Genomic DNA, 24702 nt, shown 5'->3' on the forward strand with positions numbered 1-24702 from the left:
GATGACCCCACTGGACCACCACCAACTGTCCTCCACAAAGGCATCTGCTCATCTCCCACTCAGGGAGAAAGGCATCCTAGAAGGCCACACCTCCATGCCATGTTCTCTCCCCATGAGAAGTTCAGGAACCTCTTGCTTGGTCCCCCCCACTGAAATAAACCATTATTTCATTCCAATTGGATGTGTATGCAAGAAGGTGCAATTCTCCAAAGAGGAATTCCTAAGAATCCCTATACCAACCCCCCATGAATTTTCCCCATAACATTTTTGCTCTATACTTTACTTTTTACTTGTTTCTTTTCATTTTTATTTTGTATTGACAGTGAGGGTTAAGTGACTTGCCCAGGGTCACACAGCTAGTATATGTCAAGTGTCTGAGGCCAGATTTGAACTCAGGTCCTCCTGAATCCATGACTTGTGCTTCATCCATTGTGCCACCTAGCTGCCCCGTTCTCTATACTTTACACAAAAAAGAATTTATGTAACACTCACCCTATGCTAAGCACTTTACAATCATGTGATCCTCATGACCTTGGGAGCTAAGCTTATTACAAAAAAGTAAACTAAAACAGAACTGTCTAATAGACTTTTTAAAGCCAAATCTTCCTAATTTACCATAATAATCCTGATAGAAGAACACACATTCAGACCAGGTTATTTCTTTTCGTGTAGATTTTAGTTTAAATCAAATCAATTGTGGGTTTGTAATAACTACTGGTAAAATTTTAATTCTATTGCCTAGTACTCTGAATTTATAAAATTCATATAATACCTTTGTGAAAGATATGTAGTACCTATTGATTCTCCTGCTATGTAAAAATTTGTTTCCTCCTTTATCTAAGGACCTCTGCAGCTACATTAGAAACTTATCAGATAACAAGATAAGGCTAAAATGTACTGGCTTTTTCCTTTCCTTAAAGTGAATTTTCTATCCCAAGGCTTTTGTGGCCTATATATAAAGAACTTGGTTGAATACTGAGAGGGTGTGGCACTTTCTCAATTTGGATAGCACAAAGAGATATTTCAGGTTCCATACAATAAGCACATTAAACAATAACCAATCTTTACCGTATCCAATATTTATATAACACTAGATTTCATGTCTTTCTAGAGATTTATACTAAAAGGTGGCTAGACTCAATTAAGTAGATGAAGACAGAGTTTGAAAGTAAAATGTTCTTACTATGCCCACTTCACAGAAATCCACTATTACCTACATTCCGACAATAACTCTAATAACAGTATTAACTGTTAAGCCATTTTCTTTTACATGTTACAAATACAAATTTCCTGATAGAGTATTATAATATTAATTTTAACTTTAAAATGAGACCAGAATTTATTCAATTCCAATAGAACATCAATTGATAATTTCATCTTAGTATTAATTCACCCAAGAATCATTTATTCCAAGCATTTTATACTTTAACAGATTTTTTACTTGACTTTAGTTTGTATGAATCTCCAAATTTCTTAACTATATGGTCCAATAAAAGTCACTAAATGTTTTGGATGATTTCCTTTCCTTTGTTGGTTTAAATTAATAACTAACGCTATATTCAGTTTTCTAATCAGTTTCTAAGACAATGCTAGGGCGGCAAATTTCCTTCTGTCCCTCCGTCACTTCCTTAATCTATCCCCAGCATAGGCTTCTAAATTCCAAGCACAAACTTACATTTTTGACAGAAACTTGAACACATAAGACAATTTTACATGACACACATATGAGACAGATATGAAACATGATCCCAAACAATTTCTATTTCCTTGAAGCTTCCTTTCTGAGTCCTTTTCCGTCCCCCATTGATATTCTCTTGTCTTGGAAGAGAAGGGAGAGAGAAGAGAAGAGATAAAAAGGGAGAACTTTCTTTGACTTTTAACTTTTTTTTAACAATTACAAATATTTTAATAAGAGTTCTCTGCCAGGCATTTAAAACACCAGTTTGTGAGGATAGACTCCATTGGAAAGAGAAAATATACAATACAGGTAGCCACAGTGCTGAGGAATCTTTTGATTTGGGGCAGGATCTGAGAGTCCACTGCTTTCTAATTAGCCTTGTGCTGCTCTGTAATCTCATATTTCTCTTTTTTTCTGTCAAAAATCTCTCCTTCTTGATGTCTAGGTTTATGTAGCCTCTTCTTCTTGATGTAAGCATCAGTAAGATGATTTGGAATTTTCACACCTGAAAGGTTAACCCTGGTAGAGGTGGCAATGACAAATTTCTGATGGATTCTTTGCAGAGGAACATGGTTGATGGTCAGAGGTTCAGCCAACAGTAGCAAATCACTAGCCAGCTGCTTCAGGAAAACCACTTGCTTGCTCCTGTGCCAGCCAGTGAGCATGATCAGAACTGTGTCTGGGGTAATGCTAGATCAGAGTCTCCTCACTTGCTGGCTGAAGAGCTTTTTGCAGTGACTTAGCAGCTTTCTAGGCACATCCTCAATAGGGTAATTAGTTATTAGCATTTTGTGGATCTTCACCACTTGGTTTCCTCCATTCTTATCCCCACCAACTGGCTTTGAGATGGTAGCAGGCACCTTCTCTTTCTTTTTCCTTTCAATCCTGGTTTTGGATGCAGCTTACTTGTGCTTGTACATAGCCTGCCAGGAACACATGGCAGATCTTGAGTATCTGCCGACCCCTCTGGCTAGGATGGAGTTGCAGCTGCAATGCTTTCAAAGCTTTTTCACCACCTTCTCAGCCACATCTTCCTTTTTGGCCTTCTTTTCCTTTTTTTCTTTTTTTTGACCTTTTTTTCCTTTAGTTCCTTTTGGGGTTTTTGGTCTGCCATCTTGAGAGAAGGAAAAGAGGCGCCTTTTAATTTGTAAACAATTCTTGTGCACATCAAAAACAAACAAAAAATAACCCAAAAAACAAACAAAGAAAAAACATGCTTCCCAATCATTAAAAATTAATTCCAATACTATACAAATTATTTGGAAAATTAGGTGAAGGAGTTCTACCAAATTCCTTTTATGACACAAATATGGTGTTGATACCAAAACCAGGAAGAGCCAAAACAGAGAAAGAAAATTTCAGACCAATTTCCCTAATGAATATTAATGCAAAAATCTTGAATAAGATATTAAAAAGGAGATTATAGAAAGTGATCACCAGGATAATACACTATGACCAGGTGGGATTTATACCAGGAATGCAAAGCTGGTTCAACATCAGGAAAACTATCAACATAAATCAACCACATCAATAACAAAACTAACCAAAATCATATGATTATCTCAATAGATGCAGAGAAAGCATTTGAAAAAATACAACACTCATTCCTATTAAAAATACTTGAGGGGGGCAGCTAGGTGATGCAGTGGATAAAGCACCGGCTCTGGATTCAGGAGTACTTGAGTTCAAATCTGGCCTCAGACACTTGACACTTACTAGCTGTGTGACCCTGGGAACGTCACTTAACCCCCATTGCCCTGCCAAAAAAAAAATACTAGGGAGCATAGGAATAGGTGGAGATTTCCTTAGAATAATAAGCAGTACCTACCTAAAACCATCAACAAACATTATATGCAACGGGGATAAGTTAGAGGCATTTCCAATAAGATCAGAGGTGAAACAAGGATGTACAGTATCACCTCTATTATTCAATATTGTACTAGAAATGTCAGCTATAGCAATAAGAGAAGTAAAAGGAATTAAAGGAATTAGAATAGTCAAGGTTGAAACAAAACTATCACTCTTTGCAGATCATATGATGTTATACTTAGAGAATTCTAAAGAATCAACTAGTAAACTACTTGAAACAATTAACAACTTTAGCCAAGTTTCAGAATATAAAATAAACCCACATAAATCATCATCATTTCTATACATGACCAACAAAGTCCAGCAGCAAGAGATAGAAAGAGAAATTCCATTTAAAATAATGGTAGACAATATAAAATACTTGGGAATCTACCTGCCACGAAAAACCCAGGAACTCTATGAACACAATTACAAAACACTTTTCACACAAATAAAATTAAATCTATATAGTTGGGAAAATATAAATTACTCATGGATAGGCAGAGCTAATATAATAAAAATGACAATCCTAGGGGCAGCTAAGTGGCACAATGGATAAAGCACTGGCCCTGGATTCAGGAGGACCTGAGTTCAAATCTGGCCTCAGACACTTGACACTTACTAGTTGTGTGACCCTGGGCAAGTCACTTAACCCTCATTGCCCCTCCCCCCCAAAAAAAACCCCAAACAAAACAAAAACAAAATGACAATTCTACCTAAATTAATATACTTATTCAGTGCCATACAAATCATATTGCCTGAATATTATTTTATAGAATTAGAAAAAATAACAAAATTCATCTGGAAGAACAAAAAGTCAAGAATATCAAGGCAACTAATGAAAAAATGCACAGGAAGGTAGCCTAGCTGTACTAAATCTGAAGCTTTACTATAAAGCAGCAGTCATCAAAACTATTTGGCACTGGTTAAGCAATAGAGTGGTGAATCAATGGAATAGGCTAGGCACAGGAGACACAGTATTAGATGATTTTAGTAATCTACTGTCTGATAAAACCAAAGACTCCAGCTTCTGGGATAGGAACTCAGTATTTGACAAAAACTGCTTGGGAAAACTGGGAGATAGTATGGCAGAAACTAGGCATAGACTAACATCTTATACCATATACCAAAATAAGGTCAAAATGATTACAAGATTTAGCTATAAAGGGTGAAACCATAGATAAATTAGGAGAAGAAGGAGATAGAGCTTATGATGAAATGCAAGATAGATGACTTTGACTACATTAAATTAAAGCATTTTTGTACAAATAGAAGAAATGCAGTGAAATTTAGAAGGGAGGCAGAACTCTGGAAAACAATTTTTATAGCCAGTATTTCTGATACTTCATTTCTAAAATATATAGGGAACTAAATCTAATTTATAAGAATGTACATCATTCCCCAATTGAGAAATGGTCAAAGGATATGAACAGGCAATTTTTTTTTAGCACATTTTTTTTTAGTGAGGCAATTGGGGTTAAGTGACTTGCCCAGGGTCACACAGCTAGTAAGTGTTAAGTGTCTGAGGTCGGATTTGAACTCAGGTACTCCTGACTCCAGGGCCGGTGCTCTATCCACTGTGCCACCTAGCTGCCCCAGGCAATTTTTTGATGAAGAAATCAAAGCTATCTATTCCCAAATAAAAAATGCCCTAAATCACTATTAAGTAGAGAAATGGAAATTAAAAGAACTCTGAGGTACCACCTGACACCTATCATATTGGCTAATATTTTAAAAAATGAAAAGCTATGGAAAAATTGGAACACTAATGCATTGTTGGTGGAGTGTGAACTGATCCAACCATTCCAGACAGCAATTTGGAACCTTGCCCAAAGTGCTATGGGACTGTTCATACCCTTTGACCCAGTGGTACCACTGCTAGGTCTGTATTCCAAAGAAATCATAGAGGAGGGAAAAGGAACCACATGTAGAAAAAATATTTATAGCAGCTCTCTTTGTGTTGGCAAAAAATGGGAAATTGAGGTAATGCTCATCAATTGGAGTCTGGCTAAACAAGTTGTGGTATATGAATGTAATGGAATACTATTGTGCTGTAAGAAACTATGAGCAGGTTGAGTTCAGAGAAACCTGGAAGGACTTACATTAACTGATACTGAGATGAGCAGAACCAGAAGAACATTGTACACAGTAATGATAACATCGTCTGATGAACAGTGGTGATAGACTTGGCTCTTCTCAGCAGTACAATGATCCAAAACAACTTCAAATAACTCATGGTAGAAAAATGTTCTCAATATCCAGAAAAAAGAACTGAGGATTATGAATGCAGTTTGAACCATACTGTTTATACTTTGGGGCTGTTTTTTTCTTCTTTTTTGAGGTTTTTCTCTTATGCTCTGATTCTTCTTTCACAATATGACTAATGCAGGTTAAAAAAAAAGAATGTTCATAGCAGTTCTCTTTGTGGTGGCAAATTATTGGAAACTGAGGGAATGCCCATCAATTGGCGAATGGCTAAATAAGTTGTGGCATATGAGAAACCTGGAAGGACTTATATGAACTTATACAGAGTAAAATGAGCAGAACCAGGAGAACATTATATGCAGTAACAGCAACATTGCATGATGATCAACTGTGATAGACTTGGCTCTTCTCAGTAGTGCAATGATCCAAAACAATTTCAAAGAACTCATGATAAAAAAATGTTCTCCATATCTAGAAAAAAGAAATGTGGTTTCTGAATGCAGATTGAACCATGCTCTTTCTACTTTTTGGCTGGTTTTTTTTTAGCTTTTTCCCTTGTGTTCTAATCTCCTTTTACAATATGACTAATGCAGAAATATGTTTAATGTTATAACCCATATCAGATTGCTTTCTGTCTTGGGGAGGGGGGAGGGATGGAAGGGTAGGAAAAAATTGGAACTAAAAATTCTTTGAAAACAAATTTTGAAAACTATCTTTACATGTAACTGGAAAATAATAAAATACTTTTATTATACACACACACACACACACACACACACACACACACACACACACACACACATAAAAGAAAGAGTTGGACCCTGGGAGGTTCCCACAGCCAAAAACAACTCCTTTATCTCAGCAGGAACTCCAAATTGTGAGGAAAATTAATCCTTCTATAATTTTCTGCAGTGCAGTGACAGTGATGTGTCAAAGGTGTATTTATTGTCATTCTCGCAAGATTGGGCCACCCAATGTGCAGCTGTTGGTGACCAAAAATGGAGGCTCTCAGGCCCCCTTTTGTCCCTTAATCCCTAACAGGATATGTCCCCTCCCTTTTTTTCAAGGGTTACAATTTACACAGAATAATTTGCTTGTCATGGACCAAGTATCCCCACCCCTCTGCTTTGAATTTTCCCATGGGGGAGAAAAATTCTCTATCTTGATTTAGCTCTCATATTTTAATATTAGCATTTGAGTGTCTCCTTCTATTTTCCCAGGGACTGAATTAACTCTCCCAGGCAGGTCTTAATTAGCTTTTGAGAGGAGTCACCCCCACCCCATTTCCTCCCACAGACCCTTATCTAACTAGTGGCAATGCACTAATGCCCTGTACTGGCAGGACTTTTCTGTCACCATAAGGATTTCATAATGGGAATGGAGACAAAGAATGAGAAGAGATGGGAAGACACATGCAGCAGAGTACTTTTCTCATCTTTAACTGTGGGGATCTGTCAAGTACTCCATTTTCCACATGTGAGTTATAGTAGCATTAGATAATAATATCTAAATCCAATTTCTGTATTGTTATTCATAATTAAATTCTCTGATTATTATGAGATGTTATAAATACAATAAGCCATCTTATATTTACATGCTCTCATATAGAAATCAAGAGAAAGCACTTGGGAAATGTATAAGCGATAATCTTATTTAAGTAAGGTTAATAACAACCGTTGACATAGAACAACTTAACATTAAATAATTTTATATGTATTGTGTTTGAGCATCATGACTGAAAAAAAGTATATCACTACTCTCATTTTACAGATAAGGAAGCAGATTTAGAGAGTTAAATAACTCGTGCAGGGACAAATAGCTAGTGAGTAAGATGGGATTCAAACCCATGTCTTCCTGATTTCAAGTCTAAAGCTTTATCTACTGTGATGGTTAAAAAATCTGTGATGTCTAAAAATCTAATGAGTGGTCACCTTAAATTAGAAGCTCATAGCACCAATCTTTGGGCATTAAGTATTTATTAAAATATATTAGGGGTTAGTAAAGAAAGCATATGGAGAAAGAAAATCTGCCTACGATGCCTACTCTGCCTGCCCCTGCTACCAGCAGCCAGTTCCCAAATGAAAGAGAAAGATCCTTAGTCTCCTAGAGTGGAAGCTCTCTGTGGGACCTAAAGAGGGCTGTCCCCACACACAACTCCCAGCTAATTGGCTGGTCCATTGATTGACATAACTTACAGGCAGTCTATGAATAGATGCAACTTCCTGATTACAGGCATTTTCCTGAGGCTGGTCAAATGCTTTCTCCTCAGGGCTGAGCTGCCCTGGTTCTCACAATGTCTTTCTCAGCAGCCGTGGTGGCATTCTGATTCTCACACTACTACATTACCTTTTCTATGTATTCAATTCACTACTTATGTAGTTTGATTTACATGGGTAAAGGCAGACCCACCAATTCAAACTTGCTATCTCTATAGTTGACAATGTATTACCTTTCAATTTATTTAATTGCCTGTAATTTCAATTTGTAAATAATTTTTGTTGATCAATAAGTGTTTCATTGATTGCAAATATCCCTGGTTATCGGCTAAAATATTACGTCCACATGTCAGAAATTTTATATCCTCTATTTTTTTTTTTATTAAATTCAGAGAAATAAAGTTTGGTGGCCTGAGAGGACAGAAAATGTTATGTTAAAAGACTGGAAAAAATCAGCATTCAGTTCCTGCTGCTGACACATAACATGTAACTCTGGGCGAGCAACTTCACCTCTTGCCCCAGGGAATTTTCCAGGGGTTTAAGTTGTAAATCAGGAACTAAATGGCATTGGGAATGAAATTTTCTGACCATACCAATTAAATCACAAGTATAATTCATTCTCTCCCCCCTCCTCTGTCTCTCAACACCTATCTTCTATCTATTCATATATATGTATATCAGATTTAAAAGACAAGTTCAATAATTATAGTAGATTATTTGGATGGTATATGCATTTTAAGAGGGCTATGAACAAAGTGTCATAGGAAGAGAGGGATAAAGGTGTTATAGGCCTAGCTTACCCCAGAAATTCTCTGGAGTAAATCAAAGAAACTTCTCCTTCAGAAACTTTTCTTAACAAAGTAAATGCCTCCTGGGGCTTAGCCCCAGTGGAAGTAAAGAAAAGCCCTATGGCTTGGATTGGGTTTAGATGGTGATTCTGGGTATTGCAGTTGGACTGGCTGCTCCTTCTCCCAATTAAATAAATGCTCCCTCATACTTGTGGGGACTGGGATGTTGAGGGGCTGCCCCAGTCCTCTTCTTGATCCATCTGGTAACAAGGGGTTACAGGTCTTCAAGGGCATTCACCCTCACAAAGCTGAAGGCCACAAGCAGCACCTGGCCACAACCATTTTAAGCCTCCTGTAGTTGAGGTTTAGGGAGGCCTGGCCTAGGGCTGCAGAATTGCAGGGTGCATCTAGAATTCACCCATCTCTAAAAGACGCATAATGTGAGCCTCAGCTGAAAATGTAGGTAAAGGATTTGGCCAATTTCAGAGCCAGTCAGCTCAGTTTTGTTATGGGCCTAGCACCTCAGAAGTTCTTCGGAGTATATCAAACAACCTTCTCCTTGAGAAACTAAACCAAAGGCCAGACACACCTAAAGAGATAAGTGGCACGAGAGACTAGGGACTGAGCTAGCTCTAGGACCACTGCCCTCCATTCCAGTCTCCCCCACCCTTGGGGAAATAAGATTTAGGTGTGGCTGCTGCCTTTGTGGTGTGAGGAGCACAGAGATGGCTTGAGAGATCCATAGTCATCCCTCACCCAATTACCCCAGCCACCACCAGTGAGGGATGGTCCTCCACCAATAAGGGAAAATTCCACAGTCAGATAATCACCCCTATCAGTCCTCTATAAAAGTATCTACCTGTCTCCTGCTTGAAGACATAGGTATCTCAGAGCCATGCCTCTGTGCTATGCCTTCTCCCCCCATGAGAAGAAAGAAGTCCAAGGATGTCTCTCTTGGGTTCCTTTCCCTAGCACCCTAAATAAACTATTATTTTATTCTAATTGGTTTTGTGTGTAAGAGGGTGTAATTCTTTTTTTAAAATAAAGTATTTTTTTCCAGTTACATGTAAAGATAGTTCTCAACTTTTGTTTATACAAGCTTTCCAATTTCAGATTTTTCTCCCTCCTTCCCCTCCCTCCCTCCTCCCCTAGACAACAGGTAATCTGATATAGGCTATATATATATATATATATATATATATATATATATATATATAACTTATTTGTACATAAGTCATGTTATAAGAGAAAAATCAGAGCAATGAGGAAAAACCTCAAAATAGAAAAACAATATCAAAAACAAAAGAAATAGTATGGTTCAATCAGCATCTATACTCCACAGTTATTTTTTTTCCCCTGGATTTGGAGATCCTCTTCCATTATGAGTCCCCTGGAACTCTTCAGTACCATTGCATTGGTGAGAAGAATCTAGTCCATCACAGTTGATCAACACACAATGTTGAAGATACTGTGTACAATATTCTTCTGGTTCTGCTCATCTCACTCATCATCAGTCCACGCACGATCCTCCAGGTTTCTCTGAACTCCTCCTGTTCATCATTACTTACAGCACAATAGTATTCCATTACATTCATATACCACAACTTGTCCAGCCATTCCCCAATTGATGGGCATCCTCTTAACTTCCAATTCCTTGCCACCACATAAAGAGCAGCTATAAATATTTTTGTACATGTGGGTCCCTTTCCCCTTTCCACGATCTCTTTGGGAAAAAGACCCAAAAGTGGTATTGCTGGGTCAAAGAGTATGCATAGCTTTATCACCCTTTGGACACAATTCCAAATTGCTCTCCAGAATGGTTGTATCAGTTCACAGCTCCACCAACAATGCATTAGTATTCCAATTTTTGCACAGCTTCTCCAACATTTATTATTTTCCTTTTTTGTCATTTTAGCCAATCTGATAGGTGTCAGGTGGTACCTCAGAGTTGTTTTAATTTGCATTTCTCTAATCAATAGTGATTCAGAGAATTTTTTCTTATGGGAATATATAACTTTTATTTCTTCATCAGAAAACTGCCTGTTCATATCCTTTGACCATTTCTCAATTGGGGAATGATTGGATTCTTATAAATTTGATTTAGTTCTCTAAATATTTTAGAAATGAGGCCTTTATCAGAAGTACTGGCCATAAAAATTGTTTCCCAGCTTTCTGCCTCCCTTCTAATTTTGGATGCATTGCTTCTGTTTGTACTAAAACTTTTTTTTTTTTTTTTTTTTTTTTTTTTAGTGAGGCAATTGGGGTTAAGTGACTTGCCCAGGGTCACACAGCTAGTAAGTGTGTCTTTTTTTTTTTTTTTTAGTGAGGCAATTGGGATTAAGTGACTTGCCCAGGGTCACACAGCTAGTAAGTGTTAAGTGTCTGAGGCCAGATTTGAACTCAGGTACTCCTGACTCCAGGGCCGGTGCTCTATCCACTGCACCACCTAGCTGCCCCAGTAAGTGTGTCTTAAGTGTCTGAGGCTGGATTTGAACTCAGGTACTCCTGACTCCAGGGCCGGTGCTCTATCCACTGCGCCACCTAGCTGCCCCAGTAAGTGTGTCTTAAGTGTCTGAGGCCGGATTTGAACTCAGGTACTCCTGACTCCAGGGCCAGTGCTCTATCCACTGCGCCACCTAGCTGCCCCATGTACTAAAGCTTTTTATTTTAATGTAATAACAGTCATCCATTATGCATTTTATGATATTCTCTATCTCTTGCTTGGTCATAAACTGTTCTCCTTTCCAAAGATCTGAAAGGTAGACTATTCCTTTCTCTCTTAATTTACCCATGGTATCATCTCTTATGTCTAAATCACATATCCATTTTGACCTTAATTTAGTATAAGGTGTAATATGTTGGTCTATGCCTAATTTCTGCCATACTATCTTCCAGTTTTCCCAGCAGTTTTTGTCAAATACTGAGTTCCTATCCCAGAAGCTGGAGTCTTTGGTTTTATCAAACACTACATTACTAGTGTCATTTACTACTCTTTCCTGTACCTAGCCTATTCCATTGATCCTCCAAACTATTTCTTAGCCAGTTCCAGAGAGTTTTGACGACTGCTGCTTTATAGTAAAGCTCCAGGTTTGCCACAGCTAACCCACCTTCCTGTACATTTTTTTTCATTATTTCCCTTGATATTCTTGACTTTGTGTTTTTCCAGATGAATTTTGTTATTATTTTTCTAGCTCTATAAAATAATGTTTAGGTAGTCTGATTGGTATGGCAATGAATAAGTAAATTAATTTAGGTAGAATTGTCATTGTTACTGTATTACCTCTGCCTATCCATGAGCAAATGATATCTTTCCAATAATTTAGATCTGATTTGATTTGTGTGAAGAGTGTTTGGTAATTGAGTTCATAGAGTTCTTGAGTTTGTTTTGGCAAGTAGACTCCCAAGTATTTTATATTATCTACCATTACTTTAAATGGAATTTCTCCTTCTATCTCTTGCTGCTGGGCTTTGTTGGTCCTGTATAGAAACGCTGATGATTTATGTGGATTTATTTTATATCTTGCTACTTTGCTAAAGTTGTTAATAGTTTCAAGTAATTTTTGAGTTGATTCTCTAGGATTCTTTAAGTATACCATCATATCATCTGCAAAGAGTGATAGTTTTGTTTCCTCCTGGCCTGTTCTAATTCCTTTAATTCCTTTTTCTTCTCTGATTGCTAAATCTAACATATCTAGTACAATTTTAAATAATAGGGGTGATAATGGACATCCCTGTTTCACCCCTAATCTTGTTGGGAAGGACTTTAACTTATCTCCATTGCATATAATGCTTGCTTATGATTTTAGGTAGATACTGCTTATTATTTTAAGGAATGCTCCACCTATTCCTAAACTCTCTAGTGTTTTTATTAGGAATGGGTGCTGTATTTTGTCAAAAGCTTTCTCTGCATCTATTGAGATAATCATATGATTCTGGTTAGTTTTCTAATTGATATGGTTGTTTATGTTAATAGTTTTCCTAATGTTAAACAAGCCCTGCATTCCTGGTATAAATCCCACCAGGTCATAGTGTATTATCCTGGTGATCATTTGCTGTAATCTCCTTGCTAATATCTTATTTAAGATTTTAGCATCAATATTCATTAGGGAAATTCGTCTATAATTTTCTTTCTCTGTTTTTCCTTTGCCTGGTTTTGGTATCACCACCATATTGGTATCATAAAACGAATTTGGTAGAATTCACTCCACCTATTTTTGAAAATAATTTGTATTATATTGGAATTAATTGTTCTTTAAATGTTTGGTAAAATTCACCTGTAAACCCATCTGGCCCTGGGGATATTTTCTTAGGGAGTTCCTTAATGGCTTGTTCAATGTCTTTTTTTTAATATGGGCTTATTTAGGGATTTTATTTCCTCTTAAGTTAACGTGGGCAGCTTGTATTTTTGTAAATATTCATTCATTTCATTTAGATTGTCATATGTATTGGCATACATTTGGGCAAAATAATTCCTAATTATTGATTTAATTTCCACTTCATTGGTGGTAACATCACCCTTTTCATTTTTGATACTGGTAATTTGTTTTTCTTCATTCTTTTTTTAAATCAAATTAAACAATATTTTATCTATTTTATTAGTTTTTTCATAAAACCAGCTCTTAGGTTTTTTGATTAATTCTATAGTTTTCCTGCTTTTGATCTTATTAATTTCTCCTTTAATTTTCAGGATCTCTAGTTTAGTATCTAATTGGAGACTTCTAATTTGTTTTTTTTTTCTAGCTTTTTAAGTTTCATGCCCAATTCATTAATCTCCTCTTTCTCTTTTTTTATTCATGTAAGTATTTAGAGCTATAACATTTCCACTAAGCACTGCTTTGGCTGCATCCCATAGATTTTGGTATGTTGTCTCATTATTGTCATTCTTTTGGATATAGTTATTGATTGTTTCTATGATTTGTTGTTTGACCCATTCATTCTTTCGAATGAAATTATTTAGTTTCCAATTGATTTTCATTCTACTTTTCCCTGGCTCTTTCTTACATGTAATTTTTATTGCGTCATGATCTGAAGAGGATGCATTTCCTATTTCTGCCTTTCTACATTTGACTATGATGTTTTTGTGCCCTAATACATGGTCAATTTTGAAAATGTGCCATGTACTGCTGAGAAAAAATGTATGTTCCTTTCTATCCCCATACAATTTTCTCCAGACATCTGACTTTTCTAACTTTTCTAGTAATCTATTCACCTCTTTCACTTCTTTCTTATTTATTTTTCAGCTAGATTTATCTAATTCCGAGAGGGGGAGATTCAGATCCCCCACTACTATAGTATTACTGTCTAATTTCTCTTGTAATTCATTTAACTTCTCCTCTAAGTATTTTGATGCTATACCACTTGGCACATAGATATTTGATATTGATATTGCTTCATTTTCTATAGTACCTTTTAGCAAGATGTAGTTTCCTTCCTTATCTCTCTCTTTTTTTTTTTTGTGAGGCAATTGGGCTTAAGTGACTTGCCTAGGCTGATGCTGGATTTGAACTTAGGTACTCCTGACTCCAGGGCCAGTGCTCTATCCACTGTGCCACCTAGTTGCCCCCCTTATCGCTTTTAATGAGATCTATTTTTCCTGCGCTTTGTCTGAGATAAGGATTGCTACCCCTGCTTTTTTTTACTTTAGCTGAGGCATAATATATTCTGCTCCAGCCTTTTATCTTTACTCTGTGTGTATCTCTCTGCTTCAAATGTGTTTCTTGTAAACAGCATATTATAGGATTCTGGTTTTTAATCTACTCTGCAATTTGCTTCCATTTTATAGCAGAGTTCATCCCATTCACATTCACAGTTATTATTACTGTCTATTCCTCTCCATTCTATTTACCCCCTTTGTACTTTTTCACCCTTCTTTCACCCTATTCCTCCTCACCGATGTTTTGCTTCTTACCCCTGCCTCCTCCAATCTGCCCTCCCTTTTTATCACCCCCTCTCTTTTCTTTACCCTTTTCTCCCTTGCTTTTGTATATTTTGTATCAGTCCCCTCCTTTCCCTTCCCCTTTTGCTTCCCTAAAGAATGAGCTAAGTTTCTTTATCCCAATGAACGTATATGTTAATTCTTCTTTGAATCAAATCTAATGAGGCTAGGGTTGAAACCACGTTTGCTTCTTCATATGCTATAATTCAACCCATTCTACCTCCCCTTTCCTCTCTTCCCCATAGACTCCTTTTTTTGACCCCTTAATTTTCTTTGTATCATCACATCAAAGACAATTTATATTTATACCCTCTGTGTAAAGTCCTTCTCTCTGCCCAAATACATTTACAGTTCTTAAGATTTATGGGTATTATCTTCCTGTGTAGGGATGTAAACAGTTTAACCTAATTGGGTAACTTTCTTTTCCCTCTGTTTACCTTTTCAAACTTCTCTTGAGTCTTGTATGTTAAGATGGAATTTTCTATTGAGTTCTGGTCTTTTCATCAGGAAACTTTGAAAGTCCCCAATGTCATTGAATGTCCATCTTTTCTCCTGAAAGAGAATGACCATTTCTGCTGGGTAATAGATTCTTGGCTGCAATCCAAGCTCCTTTGCCTTCCAGAATATCATATTCCAAGCCTTGTGTTCCTTTAATATTGAAGCTGGGGGGCAGCTAGGTGGCACAGTGGATAGAGCACTGGCCCTGGAGTCAGGAGGACCTGAGTTCAAATCCGGCGTCAGACACTTAACACTTACTAGCTGTGTGACCCTGGGCAAGTCACTTAACACCAATTGCCTCACCAAAAAACAAAAACAAAAACAAAAAAATATATTGAAGCTGCCAGGTTCTGAGCAATCCTGACTGTGGCTCTATGACATTTAAATTGCTTCTTTCTGGCTGCTTGGAGCATTTTCTCCTTCACCTGATAATTCTGGAATTTGGCTACAATATTCCTTGGAGTTTTCCTTTTGGGGTCTCTTTCAGGAGGTGATCGCTGGATTCTTTCAATGATGATTTTATCCTCTGAGTCTATATCAGGGCAGTTCTCCTCAATAATTTCCTGGAATATGGTGTCTAGACTCTTTTTCTGATCATGGCTTTCAGGCAGTCCAATGATTCTCAAATTTTCTCTCCAGGATCTGTTTTCCAGATCAGTTGTCTTTCCAATGAGGTATTTCACATTTATTTCTATTTCTTCATTCTTTTGATTCTTCTTGACTGATTCCTGGTGTCTCATGGATTCCTTATCTTCCAACTGTCCAATTTTAATTTTTAATGCATTGTTTTCTTTAGTGAGATTATACATCTTTTTTTTTCCATTTGGCCAAATGAATTTTTTAAGGAATTTTTTTCTGCAGTCAATCTTTGTGCTTCCTTTTCCAAGCTGCTGATTCTTTTTTCATAGTTTTCTTGTTTTGCTTTCATTTCTCTCCCCATTTTTTCTTCTACCTCTCTCATTTGATTTTTAAAATCCTTTTTGAGCTCTTCCAGGAAGGTTTTTTGTTCTTAAGTCCAATTCAGCTTCCCTCTTGAGGCTTCACATGTAGGCAATTTGAGGGTATTGTTCTCATCTGTGTTTGTGTTTGCCTCTTCCCTGTTGATACAGAAGCTCTCAATGGAGAGGGCTCTTTTTTGCTTCTTACTCATTATTGCAGCTTATTTATTTATTTTTTAAGTTGAGGTCTGCTCTGGGGGTACCAGGATCCCTGTTTTGAGCTTCTTGTGGAGTATAAGTGCTGTGTCACTAGCTTTTAACACTATGGCTTTTATGGTGTGTGGAGTTCCCCCACCCTGCACTTCCTGTTTGAGTGTGCTGGGATCAATGGGCCTCATTGCGCCTATCCTATTTGTGGCCCTCCAGCTGGCAACCTGCCCTCTTGGCTGGTGCAGGTAGTTTTTTTGTTTGTTTGTTTGTTTCTTTTTTTGGTGAGGCAATTGGGGTTAAGTGACTTGCCTAGGGTCACAGAGCTAGTAAGTGTTAAGTGTTTGAGAGTGGATTTGAACTCAGGTCCTCCTGACTCCAGGGTCGGTGCTCTATCCACTGTGCCACCTAGCTTCCGCCTTTGGGTAGGTATTTCCTCTGTCCTGCTGGACCACCAGATTTTTGAGCCAGGATCCAGGAGCCTCAGTTGTTCAGGTGTGGCCCGCAGCTTCCTGCTGACTTGCCCCAATCCCCTCAGGACTGAGCTGTCACCCTGCACTGTGCCTCCCTTTTGCCCGAGTCAGACCGACCTTTCCTGAAGTCTTCTAAATTATCTCTGGTTGGAAGACTGTGTCTCTCTGTCCCTTTGCAAGTTCTGTATTTTCAGAATCTGTCCACAGGCTTGATTTAATGCTCTTTTTGAAGGAACAGAAGGAGAGCTAAGGCAGCTTGATGATTCCTCTCCTCCATCTTTGGGTATAGTTCTTTAAAGAGGAATTCCTAAGAACCACAACCCCTACCTCTATCCCTCCTCCCATTACCTTCTTCCCAGTTTCTCTTGTATCAAATAAAACTGTTCTTTTATTTCTAACTAGGATGTGAATGAGAGTGGAAAGTGTAATTCTTTACAGAGGAATCCTAAGGATCCATGTGCTTTCCCCATAACAAAGGAAAGAAAGAGACTGACATAGTGTTCCCATTAAGTATGTGGAAAAGTCCAACATCTCTGTTTCTATATTTGTAGATACTGAATCATAATTAAAGTGACTTGTCTTAAAGTCATATGGAAGACTATGGGATATCTCAGAATAGAACCTAGGTCTTATGACTTTCAATCCATATTTTTCCACAACATGTGACTCATTCATGAAGAAAAATAAATTCAAGGAAAATGATGCTGACTTTGAGGTGAAATAATTTTTACTCCTTGAGATCAAAACCTTGTCATAAGGCATTTTATCACCTGAAAAGAAAGGCTCTAAGCTATCAGTGTGAATTGCTAACAATTCCATAGTCACATGAAGAGCTTGATGAAGAGTTACTTAAGCTGAAAAGGAAGCTAGCAGTAAGAATTGTAGATAGGTTTTATTTAACCTCTGTTTTCTATTAGTGGAAATGAGACTATCTTAAAAAATGAAAACCTGTGCCACTAAAAATAAGATGATAGCTATGTGGCAGATAAATTCAGAGATGTAAGAAATACCTTTTTTATATTTTTCTATACCATTGAAAAATTACAATAGATGAGAACAGATATTGACCAGAAAAGAAACACATTGACTGTTTGCTCAATGTATGACTAGAATTAAAAAATAAAATAAATGCATTTAATACATCAAGTATGAGTTGAGTCCAAAGTTCAACAAATAATATGGAAACAAAAGTAAGTAGTGATTTTAAAAGCTGAGTTTCAATGACTATATAAATTGGTTTTTTTGCCCAATAAACCATTAATTTTCTGACACTGTTTTTGGGGTGATGAAAATAACTTGCTTAAATACCTTTTGTTATATGAGGACTCTCTCTTTGAACTCTTCACTTGTAGGGAAGTAATAATAGTCTCTCTTTGCTCTAATACTTCTATACCCCCTACCCTTCATGGTCCTCTCCCAGATTTCTTAGAGCTACTGAAGACTGGTACATTCTATAATATCTCTGTATCAAAACAGTTTCTATGCATGAGGAAATTGAGATAAACTCTTTTAAGTGTGTGTATAGACACATACACACATACCTTCTTTTGTATATATGCATATATGTAGACACATATACATACATGTGCATGTATGCATATGTATACACATGTGTGCATATATACATACATGCACACATGCATCTGTGTATATGGGGCATCTAGGTCACAGTAGATAGAGAGCTGTGCCTAGAGTCAGGAAGACTCCTCTTCCTGAGTTGAAATCTGCTCTCAGATACTTCCTAACTGTATAAACCTGGGAAAGTAATTTAACCCTGTATGTATTAGTTCCTCATCTATAAAATAAGCTGGAGAAGAAAATGGCAAAAAAACTCTAGTATTTTTGTCAAGATAATCCCAAATGGGGTAAAAAAGTTAAACATGACTGAAACAACTGAATAATATACATACATCTTTGTGTTATCTATCCATCTATCTAGCTGTCTGTCTGTGTCTGTCTGCCTGCCTGCCTGCCTGTCTGTCTACAAATGTCCCATGTGAGTTTATATGCAGGTTTCCCTCAAGGTCTATGTTTGAGTTTATAAAAGATGATAAAAAAATCACTTCTGGACTCCACATTCTCATTAGTGGAAATGTTTCACCTGAGGCTCAATGTGCAATAAGAAGATAAAATCTTTTCTCCCTTTATTACTAGTACATGTCAAGTGTTTTGAACACCACTTCACCCAATTTTAGACTGTCTGGTCATCACATGAAGGAAATTGTGAAAAGTTGTGTTACTCTTTTAAAAATTCTCATTGCATTATATCTGGACCTTGCTTTTGCACTTATCTCATTTCTTTGTACCCTGATGATTTATATAGTTTTCCTTCTCTCCAATTAGATCATCAATTCTTAGAAATTAAGGCCTGTGAAATGCTTACTTTGCTATCCCCACATTCTAACACAGAACTATACACACAATAGAAACAAATAAATGTTTCTAGAGTGAATTCAATCATACAATGGAGCTACATTTGCAAAGAAGACTTAAATATCTAAGAAGTGCTAGAACCCTCAAAGGTATATAGAGGTATTCAATAACAGCCTTTTAATTACAACAATATAGGATATGCTATTTAGTCCAGGGCAGTAAACTTCACCTTGTGCACTTTATTTTTTTATTTTTTAATTTGTTTTGCGGGTCAATGGGGGTTAAGTTACTTGACCAGGTTCACACAGCTAGTAAGTGTTAAGTGTCTGAGGCTGGATTTGAACTCAGGTACTCCTGAATCCAGGGCTGGTGCTCTATCCACTGCACCACCTAGCTGCCCCCCCCACTATATTTTTAAAATAAAAACTACTATATTTTAAACTGAGTGAGCTCTAAAAATATAATTCTGAAATCTTGCTTATGAAAAAATGATTGTTATGTTAGATCCTGACAAGTATATTTTCCTAGATAAATAACTTTTATGTTATTCCTATATATTGAGACTTCTCAATAATAAACTCAAAATGAAATTTATTATATTTGGGAAATATATATGTCTGACAAATGATGGTGGTGATTGAAGTGTTGTTTTTTTCAAAGACAATAACAATGACGACAATGATGATGACGATGATGGTGTTTTATGTTTATGTGGTACTTAATTATTTTTGTGGGATTTTCACATTCCATTCCTTTGAGAGACCCTTTCATTTAAAGACAAGCCAATGATTAGATATAGCACTGAACTATAACACCTTAAAACAATTCTATGAAATGATGCTAATGAGAACATAAGAAATGCCATAATGGGACAGATCAATCCACCATCATTTTTTTCTCTCTCATAGTGACGTAAATGAACTTTTGTTGCATATGTTCTTAACAGAGAATGAAATTGAGCATGTCATTTTTTTCCATATTTATGATGATGCTTAAGGCTGTTTTAAAGAGACTTAGAAATGCTTAAAGTTGCATTGTCAGACAACCTACATCTGATTCAAATGTAAGGGTTTTTCTAGCTCAAATCCTTTCATTTTACAGATGAACAAGTTGGAGGCCAAAAAAGTTTGCCCATTTTAAGTATATTAAATAACTCATTACAAAATATGAAAGGGATGACTAATGTTCAATTTCTTTCTCTGTTAAAGAACATGCTTGAGATTCATTTTCAAAAATGTATTTTGAGTTATGTCAACACTATATTGCCAGGATATAATTTGAAAATAATAATTCATTGATAAAAGTCATTTTAATCATAATCATGTTTTTACAAACCCACCAGATCACCAGATGGCAGCAGCAAGTGATTTGTAATAAAATGAAAATAATTAAAACACATCATGACATGTCAATAATGGCTTTGGATGGACACAAGTCACTACAGATTTATAGTTTTGTTTAGTTATAGAAAATGATTTAAATGCATAACAAGAGGGATTTTGTACCATATAATGATACAAAGATTAAGAGGCTCTAGAAAAAATTAAATATTGGTCCATTTTTAGGGTAATGTGATAAAAATGACTAGGTCCTGCATTAGAGTTTCACTCTAAACAGATGACCCTAGATTCTAACTAAATGGTCATGCCACTGAAGTAAAATATTACTTCTGTCTTTCTTTTCACATTCCCTTCTACCCGTCTAGATGAAGGATTCAAACTAAGGAAATTACAGGTTCTCAAAGAATTTAAGTAAATGATCCATAATTCTTTCAATCTATATGTATATTGACTGATGTATTTACTTCAGAATTGTACATACAGAAGATAACCAAAATTTGATTGATATATATATACAATATATATATATATATACACATATATATATATACATATGTTACATCAATAATTTATCTATAACGTAATTTGTTTAACTGTAGAGAATTACATATAAGGCTGACTCAAGAGATGACCCAAAGGAATAAAGGTATTTTTTTCACTTCTAGGATATGGCTTTTAATTCTTTCTAAATCATTCCTGCTACGGCGCACTAAATGGTACTCCTATCACCTCAGTGAGTTGACATGCCTCCCTAAGCACTTAACTTACTAACTAGATATTGGCACAGGGGAGAATCAGATTGCTATATTTAATCAGGTGGAACTAAGTGGGTTTTATATCCTACTTTCCTATTTTTTTCTAAAGATTGAAAGTAATATTAAAATACCAATGGGTTAAATGTTAATCAATAAAAAAAATAAACCTTGACATGAAAGCCATAATTAAAATTAGTTCCTCTGAAATGTCAAGGATTTTATTGACTTCATTACAAAACTAGATATTCCATCCCCAAATGAAGAAAAAATATTAGGATTGTCAATGTTAAATAAATATAAATAAAAATAAATGTAAATGCATGTAAATATAAGTGTATATATAAGTATAAGCATATATGTATGAGTATATATGCATAACCATGTATCTCTATATATTTGCTTACTTTATAATAATTATGCATATATGAACATACACACATGCATATATACTGATGCTACTTTTGAGGTGGTAATTACAATGCAGCCTCATCATATAGACAAGAGACATTTCAAGTTTGTCATAGACTGCTTGTATCTACTTGTTTCTTAATATATATATATACACGCACACATACATAAACATTTATGTTCACATGTATAACTCTATAGGTTTATGTATGTTCATATATGTATATGATTTATGTTTACATGTGCGCACACACACACATATATAAACAAGTAGATACAAGTAGTCTATGACAAACGTGAAACATCTTTATGAAGAGACTGTATTTTAATTACCACCTCAAAAGTAGCATCAGTATTTTCAGTGCCATCTAGATTGCCAGGCTATAGAATGTAGTTTCCCTAGTTCAACTCCCATTTGAAGCCCTCTACACAACTTCCTGATAAGGAGTCAACAAAGCTCTGATTTAAAAAAAAAAAAAGTCTAGTTGTAGTAAGCATGAGGAATAAGTTTGATTAATATGGCTGTGGTAAAAAATATGCCTATTGTTTTAAAGAATTTCTATGGAGTTGAATCATTTCTACTTTTCTTTCTAACCAAATTTAAAGGACTATTTCTGTCAGTCCTTTCCTTCCTATGCCCATTTTCATCATTCTATTGCTAGATTATTTCTTAATATAGATTCCTCACAACTATTCAGTATAAATGGAAAAAGCAAATATCCTGAGGAAAAAGAAAATAAAATAACCTTGTGACAATAGGAAAATCTCATCATGACAATGATAAGGAATTTTTATTTCAAGGCATCATATTTTGCCCTACTGTCCTGATAGTACTAATCCAACTTCCAAAAGAGTTCTAGTTGTTTCAAAGTAAAACCTGGTACAATTTCTATAAAGTAGTTTTTGATGCTCAAATAAAAAAAGACATTTGTTAATTCCTTAGTCAGTAAAGCACTGCATTAAAAAAGATTTGTAGTTGTCAGAAGATTGCTCAAGGTCTTAAGTTACCCCCATTAAACATCAAAACAAGAGCATGATACTAAAGACTATGAAAATTTTACTCACTTTCATTGCAACATTCAGGCATGAGTCTCTGGGAATGGAATGTCCTTGAAGCTATGAAGTCTGGAATTACTGCTGCTGTAGGCATTTTGTTACTGAGTGTATTTACACTTGTGGGCATGTCCTCATATCAACATTACAGAGACTGGTATGTAGCAATACTCATTTTATTTTATCTGTTAGTGAGGGTTTCCAAAAGGTTCATTGGAGCTTTCATGATTAAAGACATCTTTTGAAGAGCTGATCCATACTCATGCTTCTGAATATCCAGATACACACAGAAATGAACATTGAAAATTATAACGGAATTCATTTGAAACCAAGAATTCCAAATATATCTTGGTCATTTTTCTGTCTTTGAAAAACATTTGGTCTTACTTATAACTAAAACAAAATTTTAAAAAGAGTGGCAAATTTCTTGGTTTAGGATAGAAGAGGTGATTAATTTCCTGTTAATGACTTTGATATAGTTTAAACTTCACATGTTAATGAGAAAATCAATTTAACAGAGTTTTAGATTTTTTTAAATTTAACACTGAAAGAAGAAAAGTGTACTTTACAATTTTAATAACTTAAGCTTCTATGTCAAAATTCCCTGTGGCAACTTAGAAACCACAAATATGCAGGCCAAGGATAGTGGAAGTAGGGTGAATTATGATTCATTTTTAGAAGAGATCCTGAAATTAAGAAATGGTTCCTTATTAAATTGAATGATGACTGGCCGTGCATTAAGGGATAGGAAAATAGAATCTAAGATGGGGCAAAGTATAATGCATGTCAAAGGTCAAGCCTCTAATATAAAATGAGGTACTAATGGCCTATTTTTATTATTTTATTTTTTATTTATTTTTATTATTATTATTTTATTTTAGCATTGCTGAAAATCCATGTTACTGTACCTTGTGGGGAAATTTCAGATTAATCTTGAAAGTGTCCATAACTTAGTATTGAGATAAATTTGTAGGTAAATTAGAGTATTTGGAATTCGTGTGACCAAACAGTAATTGAGTAGATCCTTGCCATGGCAGAATCAACAATTCACAAAATTAGCTTCCCTAACATCATCCATTGTACCAAGTTCTCTAAAGAAATGATGCATCCTAAATTTTATATAAAATTATATTCTTGAGAACTCATAAAAATGATTTTCATCATTTAGTTTGAATCACAATTTAGACATGTTAAAAAATGAGTGCTAGCATAATGAAAGGCACAATGACCTAGAAGAGATGGAAATTGTTTTGTTCCCCCTCTAATACATACTGGAGATGTGACCCAGTTCTCTATAAGAGATTCTCGAAGAGAAGGTACTCACCTGCAATGGTAAAGGGAGTCTCACAACTAGGAGTTCCCTATACCAATGAAATAACTGATCCAGTTCCAAGCCTGATGCTAGCATAGTCTATTTCTTTAATGTATAGCAAGGGTAAGGTTCCTAGTTGGTATTTTGGCCTTTCAATTCTGACAAGTAACTTAAAATGTATATTAAGGATTACTGAATCTGATCCCTTTGTTTTATAGCTAAGAAAAGTAAGGGAGCAGCTAGGTGGCACAATGGATAGAGCACTGGCCCTGGATTCAGGAGGACCTGAGTTCAAATCTGGCCTCAAACACTTTACACACTTACTAGCTGTGTGACACTGGGCAAGTCACTTAACCCCAATTGCCTCACCAAAAAAAAAAAAAGAAAGAAAGGAAGAAAGAAAGAAAGAAAGAAAGAAAGAAAGAAAGAAAGAAAAGAAAAGAAAAGTAAGAAACTTAATTTTTTTTTTCAGATACTAAGTGGCTGAGTAGGAGTTTGAACCCATGTTGTCTGTTTCCATATTCAGAGATTTTTCAAATATGCCTCCCATTTACTAAAGGAAGACTTAAAACATGTTAGGCCACAAGTTCCTCTCTGTGGCAAAATTGTCTAATTAAGCCATAGACAAACACATATGAATAATTATAAAAGGAGAGAGAAACATCCAGATAGGGA

The 24702-nt window shown here is 35.8% G+C and overlaps 1 pseudogene; it reads right to left on the reverse strand.

Moving 5' to 3' along the window:
* Positions 1–1930: 1930 nt before the first annotated feature.
* Positions 1931–22845, reverse strand: LOC122750213 (annotated as a pseudogene).
* Positions 22846–24702: the final 1857 nt, after the last annotated feature.

The sequence above is a fragment of the Dromiciops gliroides genome, chromosome 1 (assembly GCF_019393635.1).
Source record: "Dromiciops gliroides isolate mDroGli1 chromosome 1, mDroGli1.pri, whole genome shotgun sequence".
Lineage (NCBI taxonomy): Eukaryota > Metazoa > Chordata > Mammalia > Microbiotheria > Microbiotheriidae > Dromiciops > Dromiciops gliroides.